The sequence below is a fragment of the Rhincodon typus genome, unplaced genomic scaffold (genome assembly GCF_021869965.1).
Source record: "Rhincodon typus isolate 14 unplaced genomic scaffold, sRhiTyp1.1 hic_rhity00004351, whole genome shotgun sequence".
Taxonomy (NCBI): Eukaryota; Metazoa; Chordata; class Chondrichthyes; order Orectolobiformes; family Rhincodontidae; genus Rhincodon; species Rhincodon typus.
In genome coordinates this window covers 1-10068 of record NW_025969989.1, presented here as the reverse complement: position 1 = coordinate 10068, position 10068 = coordinate 1, and the positions used below count along the sequence as shown (strand labels likewise).

Genomic DNA, 10068 nt, shown 5'->3' with positions numbered 1-10068 from the left:
TGTTGTGACAAATTTTGTGATTCTGAGTGAAATCTGAATGTGGGAATAACAGAATGTGGGGCATTAGACAAAGGTTATGTTTACACAGGCGAGACACATCTGCGCAACAGGGTATTACACAGCAACAATGATTTTTTAAAAATTCGTTCTTGAAGGTACATGCCACACGCCAAATTAAAAGCCTAAAAAGCACACAGTTCTCCCAAGCAGAGTGGCGCAGCGGGAGCGTGCTGGGCCCATAACCCAGAGGTCGTTGGATCGAAACCATCCTCTGCTATTCCTTATAAGCGCGATTTGTGATTTGCAGAAAGTCAGGTGTCTGCAATAAATCGTTCACTTTGGCACACAGGTGAGGTGACACACTTGTCAAGATCGCAGCAGTTTTCTCCTGTTCACCGTTCGTCTTCTCGAAGTTGGGACGAAACTGGGGGAGTTGAAACTTATTCCTTCCAGTGTTTTTCCAAGACCTGCAGTAATTGCACACACTGTTTCAGACATGAATAACAAGAGGATAATCATGTTGGAGACAGCATCACAGCACAGACACATTTGACCATTATTAGAACAGATATCACCGATTGTGAATAACCTCAGAGAGATGCAAGCGACAGAGAGTCGCCGTGGATTCGATGGGCTGAACGGCTTCTTTCTGCACGGGAATGACGCCATGGGTTTATGACGTAACTCTCCCTGTCGCTGTGGCTGAAGCACAGTTTACAACTTCTTTAAAATTCCCAGCTCATCTTTCTCACTGTTCTGATGCCCTGATCAGGTTTGAATCTGATCTGCAGGAACTGGAATTGTTTCACTGCCTCATATCAGTAAATGTCACTGAGAACATTGGAGTCAGTGTCCCAGCGTCAACAGAGGAGGGGAAGCTGAAGTAGTACCACACACTGCCATTTGGCACCTTTTAAATTCCCAAACCACTCAATCACTGAAGCTCCTTGGAATGGAAAGAAAACAGAATTTTTAAAATATCAACTCGTCTCAACTTTGTGAATCTTTAGAACTGGGAATCAGAGGCACATGAAGGGTGAACTGTCCAACTGAGTAGAGACAGTTAAACTACCTTCCCTTCTTTAAGTGGCCTGGACATTCATTGATCCGAGACATTAAAAGGATTCCCTCCAGGCACTGCTCAGCCTTTGCTGCTGTTATTGTGAGGACAATAAATCCTCACTCCCTGAGCAGGCCTCGAGCCCAGGCAATAGTGGTGAAACTACAGTACCTTTACCACTAGACCACCTGGGAACAAGCAGACGCATCATTTCTTAATAACACAGCTTCTGGCTTTTATTTCATTGGTAATCAGTTGCTCCTGCAAAATGATCGCATCATTGAGTTTTTACAGTATGGAAAGAGACCGAACATCCCAGTTTCCAGCACTTGGCCTTTTAGCCTTGTGTGCTCTCATGTTTCAAGTGTTCATTTCAATGTTATTTTCCCTGTAACATTTTAATCTCACGCATCACTACCAATGAGACTGAAGTTTGAGATGGGAAAACTGTGTTCATGCCCCCTCGGGGAAGTGAACCTCATTTTCACTCATAGCAGGAAACAAACAAGGACACCTTCCACCGAGAGTGCCAGAGGCTTTAGGAGAGCGCAGCCCCCAGAAAGCAGAATTTCACTCACTTGGCTCTATTGTCCCAGTGCAGACTTCAAAACTAGAACCTGTTTACAGCAACGAAAGGAAGCAGTCGGCGGCTGCCCCGGCTTTGTGTTCCTCCTGCGTTGTTCACCTCTCACTCTGCAGTTTTCCGGCTTCACCTCGCTCTTCCGGTCAAACTTCGCTCACGTCAGCTGCTTCCTGCCATTCCGAATGCTCTTCCTCAAGTCCGTGGTCGGACAAACAGGAATGTGGAATTTCAAACACATTTCTCGCCTGTGCAGGAAATGATGTTGTCATAATTTCAGCTAAGATTGATAGAGCGCCTGTCGATCTTGGAAGCAGCGGTTGTGCAAAATTTGCCACAGACCCCAGTGAGACTCGAACTCACGACCGCTGGTTTACAAGACCAGTGCTCTAACCACTGATCTATGGAGCCATTCAAACAAATCTGGGAAGAGGGTCTCATGTGTTAGAAACGACAAAGTAATAGATAATTGGAGACCTTGTGTATAATGAACCAAGACGGAATAAAACCGAAACAGAGCAGAGGGGCATCACGTGCAGAAAGACGGGAGAATGCAAGGCCGAATCAGAGTATCCTGAGTCACATAAACAGATCTTTCCTGGTCGTCCAGTGATTACGATTCGGTGCCTTCACTGCCATAGCCTGTTAATGGTTAACATTTACAGGAATAAATACGAAATATTGACTGATCTTTAGAAGCAGAATTATGTCATTGACCAGTCAAAATCGATTCACTCCATGTTCCAGTTCCACATCAGCAATGCCAGCTGCAACTGTCTGACGTGTAATCGGTTTAAAACAAGAATAGAGGGGAGGTCAGGAAAAGTGAAGGGCAATGGTAGTTTGTGAGATTTGACTGTCGGCCGAGTGGAGCCAGGCTCAACGTGGGTGCTGAAGACCAGTCTTCACTGTTTACCCTGGTATACAGATCACATTGGATCAATCACACAAGGACTCTCCTTTGTGTGTTGTCCTTTGCACATCACAACTCGGTTCAGTGCCTCGAGGGATTCGGAAACTTTTAATTTGGCAACGAACTCAGGTCAGTGGTCCACAAACTAAGCTGTGTCGGGCCACTATTTAAACGGGCCACCACTCATTGCAACGACCCAGAACTATACAGAGAGAGGAAGAACACCAATACAAAATCTTCGTTTTGAACGGATATCCCTGCAATTTCATCCGCAGGTGCCTACTAAATAGCAACAGAAAGAGGACACATTATGCCCTAACACACTGGCTACACTGCCATACATCAAGAACATATCAGAACTGACAACTCCTATGACCACTAGGAATTACGGTAGCACACAAGCCCAAAGCCATGCTACGACAAACACTCACAAGGATTAAAGACCACATACCCATGACATGCAGAACCGACATAGTTTACAAAATACCGGACAACGACTGCCACAAACATTGTAACAGAGAGACAGGAAGGAAACTAGCCATCAGAATACATGAACATCAGTTAGTGGCAAAATGACATGACGAACTTTCCCTAATATCAGTACACTCGGATAATGAAGGCCATCAGTTGAACTGGGACAACATAACCGTAGTAGCCCAAGCCAAATATAGACACACATGGGAATTCCTGGAAGCATTGTTCTCAATCCATAATGCAATCAGCAAACATATAGAATTGGACCCCATATACAACCCATACAGAACAGAACGGGAAATGACAGAACTCACCGCAACTGACCGGGCAGTATAAATTCTGAGTGGAGTAGAACAACAGCGCTTCATCGGAAGTCTCACTCATGATGTTACCTGGTATGGTGACGAAACGTCTGAACGAAAACAAGCCAGCTGGGCGAGCCAGTTAACAACATCAACTTTACCGTTTAATGTGTGGCTCAGTGTCAGTCTTTGTGATATTATACACACACTGTTGTACCCGCTTCTCCCGACGTACACAACGTACCCCGACAAAAGGCAGCTTTATGTGGAACACAAGCAGTTTCTCCTGACAATGGGTACCGTTGCCATGAGCTGGGATATGAAATAGACAGTGAGCTGAAGTAACCCCACACTCATGTTACTCATTTACCTTTCAATTTCAATTTTCAATTTCCAAAACCCAGCGATCCAATCACTTCAGCTGCTGGGAATCTGACAAAAACAGCGCTGGGCATACATTCCTCTTCGGAAGCATCTGTCAATTTGCAAGGGTAGAAAAGCTGTCAACTTCACTCGAGCGAGAGAGGATACAACATTTCAATCTTCCAAACCAAAGTCAGACGCCGTATCAATTACACCACTGGCTCCACACGTCTCGCTGCAGCTTTCATCCTTGTGATGTAATCAGGGATACCGGCGGATAAAGCATTCGCAAGGTGAATATCCAGCAAAATAATCGCCGTCACTGCTGCACTTCAATATTCTCCACTTTGTGAAGCGGTGAATTTCACTGGCAAACGAAACACGTTCGTCCTTGTATGCCTGCTTTACTGTCACCCGTTTCTCTGCCACCCGTTTCTCTGCTGGAACTTTCTATCGTTTTATTAACAGTCATTGCAAAGTTCTGCCTCTCCTATCTTTTTTAAAAAATTATTTCCTCACAACTTAAGAATGTCCCCTCGTCTTGAAATCTCCCATCCTAGGGAAAAGGCAACTACAATTAGTACTATCTACACGTCTCATTATTTTATGAACTTCTGACAGGTCGCCTCTCAACCTCCTAAGCACCAGAGAAAAAAGTCCAAATCTAGCCAACCTTTCTTTATAAATCAAACCTTTCATACCAGGCAACATCCTGGTAACCCTCTTCTTAACACTCGCCAGCTTAATTATATGCCTCCTGTAATTGTGCGACCGAAACTGCACACTGCATTCCAGAAGATGCCTCACCAACATTCTGTCCAACCTCAATATGACTTTCCCAACTCCTGAATTGAAACGATTGAGCAATGAAGGCAGGCGTGCCAAAAGCCTGTTTAACCTTTCTGTCCATATGTGATGTAAACTTCAAAGAATTATGTACCTGCACCCCGAGGTCCCTAAGGAGGCACCTTAACAGTGAGACAAAGTCTGTGGGCGGTTGGGGAATAGTTTCGAATTTCTTTGACTTCACATGTAAAGAAATTTATTGTACACGTGCAGCTGAATAAGATCGGCAGTTCATTCTCCGTGAAGAACTATAAATGAAACTGAACATTTTTTCAATTAAAAAGTAAAATTAGACCCTCTCGAGTCGGAAGGAAAGCGTCGCTCAGAGGCACAATTCCCGCTTTAAAATGGTGCCTTAATGATTCGACCACATTCCGATGATGTTCGGAACATTTCATACTTTCCGAACTCCACCCAAGAAATCCAGAAACAAGGCTCTGTCTCTTTACATTTTGAACCCTCCCTTCCTCTCAGCAGTTCTTTATTTTAAGCTGATAAAAATTCTGACCAAAGTTGAATGTAACATTCGCACGTTTCGCTGAGATAAATCTAATTCCTTTTTTGAATGTTTCAATGACCTGTGGAGTTTGCATCAAATTGAATGAATTGAAGCGAGTTAAACAGCTTTTTCCCGCCACTTAATTCAATTTTGAATAGCCATATGAGAAATGTTTGCGATCTGAAAAAAAAATCTTTTATTCTCTCTCTGCAAATAATTTTTCATATTTCGAACATTTCCAAGACGTTTGTCGATCGTTGAATCATTTCCAAATCCTCAGAAACTGGCAATTTCCCATAAACTTTGTTCAAAATTGACTGTTGCCACGACAACAGAACAATGAGTCGAAAGTCATGAACCTGAAAATCGCCTAATTTTGAAATTCAAGAAATAGGACGCACTGAAGTTGCATCGGATCTTCACGATCTCCCCGAACTCTCTGTGACGAACAGAATCCAAGCGAGAATGAGCTTTTTGCTAAGATTACAGCAGAGAACTGAGAGGACTCCATCTGAAGATTTTCCAAGACACTGAAGATTTCTTCTTCCTGTGTGACATGTTTTATTTTGATCAAAGAAATGCTTATTCGCGGGTAGGGAGGGACAGGATTGTGAGTATTCCCAGCATTTTCCAAGTGTAAAGGCACGACTCTGTAAAAACAACAAAAGTGAAAGCCTGTGACAGACTGAGAGGCACATTTAATTCACTGACACAAGGAACAAGGAACAAGGCAGAAGAAATACTGATGAACCAACTTTCACTGTGAAGTTGTAGCTTCTTTAATGTTCTCGTCGTTAGGAAGGAGCTTTCTCCACTGTAGCCTTGGTTTAAAATTCAGACAGAGAATGACTCCATGTTGCTGTTGTGTAGTAGTCACAGTGGACAGGGCTTCTTAGCAAAGATAAGCCAGGCCGTTGAGTGTTTGTGGGGTGGTGCTGGCAGTCAGTCTCACTTAGAATGACTTTACATTCAGTTTGGAAGAATCCAAAATGTTATCGGTGGAAAACAAATGCAGAGGGAACGGAGTGAAAGGGCCGTGATTAGCTACAAGGCGTGACAGCGTGAAACTAAGACTATAATTTTATCCAAGTCCACCCCCCAAACAATATTGGACCTATCGATTAAATAAGACCATGGACAAAATGATGGAGGAGCAGTAGGAATAAATTAGGAGCAGAAATATTCGACCCAACGAGTCTGCTGCATCTTTCAACGATAATCTTCAACTCCGTTCTGCTGCCTGACCTGGGTACCTCTTGACCATCTTACTGATTAGAGGTCTGTCTAACTCAGTTTGACAATACCCAACAATTCAGCTTCAACAGCCGTCTGCAGGAAAGAATTCCACAAGTTCACTGGCCCCGAGCGAAGAAATTCCTCCTCATATCTGAATTAAATGGGTTAAACCTTATTCGGATATGATGTCCTGAACTCCTTCTCTGTCATGCTCAGGGAAAGCATTTGTCCATATTTACGCTGTCAAGACCCCTAAGAATATTGAATGTTAATAAATGCTGTTATATGATTATAAACTCCAGTCAGCCTCCTGTGTTCCAAGGAGAACAGTCCCAGCCTAACCAAACATTCTGCAAAGTTTCATCTTATCCAGTCCTGGCAACATTCTTGTAAATCTCCGCTGCAACCTGCAGAGTTCTTGGATATTTTTAAGGCAGATAGAGAGATATTGTGCTTAGCAAAGGTTATCAAGTTTTTCAGGGATTGACCGGAATAGGGATTTAGGATTAGAATCCGATTGACCCTGCATATATACAATGTTAGGGCACTGAATTTCTCTGATTCCAGGGCTGGGAACTGGGGTTAAATGATCTTCTGCAACAGTGGTTATTTCCTTGTGTGAGGAAACTGCTGATGCAGCCGATGTAAAACTCGATTTACATTTGAGAAATATATACAAGACCGCAGCCCAGAACAATTACTTCATTTCCACCCGAATATTAATTACATTTGCCAAGTGAATATAAGAAAGTCATGTTTTTATTTTGAAACATAACAAATGGCCACTCAGCCCATTGAACCTGCCTCGCTGATCAATGAAATTATGTATGAACTTCTGCTTCACTGACATTTTTCTGCACTATCCCATGATTTCTTAATATGTTTAATCTAACGAAATCTATCAACCTCAGTTTTGCATACTCTGAATGCTGGACATTGACATCCTCCATGGCCCTGCATTCGATAGATTTTGTCCACTCATTTCAGTATGCTATTTGATGAGTATTTCTGTTGTGTTTCTGGTGCTGCTCCTGGCATGCCCTCCAGCAGTGTGCTTATTGTACGTTGCCCGGTGCCTCGTTGTTAAGCGCCATGGTCGTATAATGGCCAATACTCTGCATATAGCCACAGCAGCTTCGACTTGAATCCGAATCACGGCAATGTTTGTTTTCCCTTTTATTTTCTCTTAATATATGCAATAGTAACACAGTAGAAGATCAATTAATATTGCAAGAAGGCATACAGAGGCGTGTGAAATGCCAAGGTTGTGGTGACATTTGTACAATGGTTAGAGATTACCTTGATTCAGGAGATAAGCATGTAGAATCTGTTTATGTAGAGATGAGGAACAGTGAGGGAAAGAAGTCACCAGTGGGTGCAGTCTACAAGCCTACTAACAGTAACCACAACATGAAAACAAGCGTATAAAAAACAGATACTGTGTGTGACAGATAAAGGGACGACAATAATCATGGGTGACCTTAATTTTCCCCTCTCCCACTCCCAGCTCCATGGCAAATAAAGTTTACAGAACCATAAACAATTTATCAAATATGTCCCATAGAACAACACTGGAAATATCCTGGCCTTCGAATAATTTACACGTACTTAGTTTCTTTCTTTGTGAACTTTAGGAAAGGAGACCATTTTTTGCCAGAAAAATAAATATGTCATTCACCTCTGTTTGCTTCATGCTCAAGAACACTCAGGTTCCTTTGTACCCCTTTTTTTGGAAATTTCTCTCGATTTTAATAGTAGTCTACCTTTTGACGCTTCCTACCAAAGTACAAAAACTCATACTGCCGACATGAAACTGCATGAGCCAAGTTTTTGTCCACTCACTCAACCTATCTATATCCCTTTGCAGATTCACATATCCTCATCACAACATGCCCTCCGCCTATTTCGTATCTTCTGCAAAACTGAACACATTACATTCTGGCACTTCCTCCAAGTCATTAATACAGAGATAAATAATTGCAGCCCTATGACTGACCATTCTGACACTCCACAAATCATATCTTTCCAACTTGAAAAATACCCATTAATCTCGATTCTGTATTTTATGTTAATTAAACAATGGGCAGCCCATGCTCATTTATACCTAACAGCGTAAACCCCTACCTTGTGCAATGACCTGAGATATGGCTCCTTATTGAGTGCCTGTGAAAAATTCAAATGCACTTCATCTGCCGTTTGTCTTTATCAACTATGCTTGTAAGATGACCAAAGAAGTCTGGCAAAATTTTCAAGTGTGATTTGCCTTTCAACAAACGATGTTGACTGTGCTTGATTGCAATAACCTTTTATAAACGACCTTTATTTCTTCCTTTACAATTGTCTCGCATTTTTCAAATGACAGATAAGACATTGGGACAGATGGAAGTATTTTGGCCCATCAAGTCAATTACACCTTTAAATGAGATCATGGCTAATCCTCAACTCCACTTTTCTGCCTTATCACAGTCGCCCTTGAATCCCTAAATGACTAAATCTCTGTCTATCTCAGCCTTGAATACACCCAGCCTTATCAGAACTCTGTTGGAAGAATTCCACAGATTTGTTACTGTCTGAATGGGAGAACATCCCCCTCATCTCTGTATTAAATGGGCAACACCTTCCCCTGAGATTACGCACCCGGGTGTAAATCAGAGCACAGCAAACCCCCAAAGTTAGTTATGAACTCCATGGCACATCCAGCGCCAATTGTGAGTATTTGAAACAGTTTCGTTTTTGACCGATGGTTAAACAAACTGCCCTGATTTGCACATTAGATTGTCCAATGAAGAATCTGCTTCAAAAGTACTCCATTGGTTGTGATTGAGATAGTGGTGAAAGGCGCTTTCAAAATACAAAAAATACAAATCTTTCTTTCTCAATCCATTGATCTATTAATCTCTTTGCTCATAAAAATGGATTCTTCCCATTCACTCTATTTCTCAATAATGTAGTTCAATTCAATCTCCGTTCTGATCAAGTACAGTTTGACAAGAAATATAAGGGTTGTGGCACGGACAAGACAAGCCGAATGCTCCTCTTTCCTTTTGAACCCATTCCATGAGAAATGTAAAAGGTTAGCTTCACTCCTATAGTCGTGGCCGAGTGGTTAAGGCGATGCATTAGAAATCCTTTGGGGTTTCCCCGCGCAGGTTCGAATCCTGCCGACTACGTTCCCTAAACATGTATGTTTCTTTTCAAATAACCTTCTGATCAATGAGTTATTGCTCAAACTCGAGAAAATCCGTCTCACGACGCCACCGGAGAGTCTGGTCATTTATTGACATTCAGAGAACACGCGTTCTGAACAAGAAACTTACCATACTCAAAACTTCAGCTCTGTTTCTCTTTCCACAGGTACCACGAAACGTGTTGAGTTTCTGCAGTATTCTCTGTGTTTTATCGACATAAATGGTTTTGCATTAAATATCTTGAATTGCAGTCCTCTGGTAACTGACCCTGGTCAGCGTCTACAGTTTCTCCCGACAATCACCCCGCCTATTCCCGCCACTCCCTCCCCCACTGCTGTGAACACCACCAGGAAATCTCTGGTTAAATTTTTTGCTCCAAAGAGAACATTTCCGATCTCGGGAATCACTCCATTAAACAAGATTTCCTCATCCCTGCACATGTTGCAAGGCGGAGGATTGGGAAGAGATTTTGGGAAAATATTAACAGTTGGAAGTGGGGGGTGGGGCGATGTTAAGGAAGCAAAACAGAAAACCCAATCTCCAGCTTTTTGAATCTTTACAAACTCTTGGAAACCGGAATCACAGGAGAATGAAGAGTGAAATTTCC

The 10068-nt window shown here is 42.5% G+C and overlaps 3 non-coding genes across 3 annotated transcripts; 2 read left to right on the top strand and 1 right to left on the bottom strand.

The window, feature by feature from the left end:
* The first annotated feature begins 205 nt into the window (after positions 1–205).
* On the top strand, positions 206–277 carry trnam-cau. The gene has a single exon. It is a non-coding gene; the product is annotated as a tRNA-Met (tRNA).
* A 1701-nt stretch (positions 278–1978) lies between these two features.
* Positions 1979–2051, bottom strand: trnat-ugu. Its single transcript has one exon. It is a non-coding gene; the product is annotated as a tRNA-Thr (tRNA).
* Positions 2052–9361: 7310 nt separating this feature from the next.
* trnas-aga lies at positions 9362–9443 on the top strand. Its single transcript has one exon. It is a non-coding gene; the product is annotated as a tRNA-Ser (tRNA).
* Positions 9444–10068: the final 625 nt, after the last annotated feature.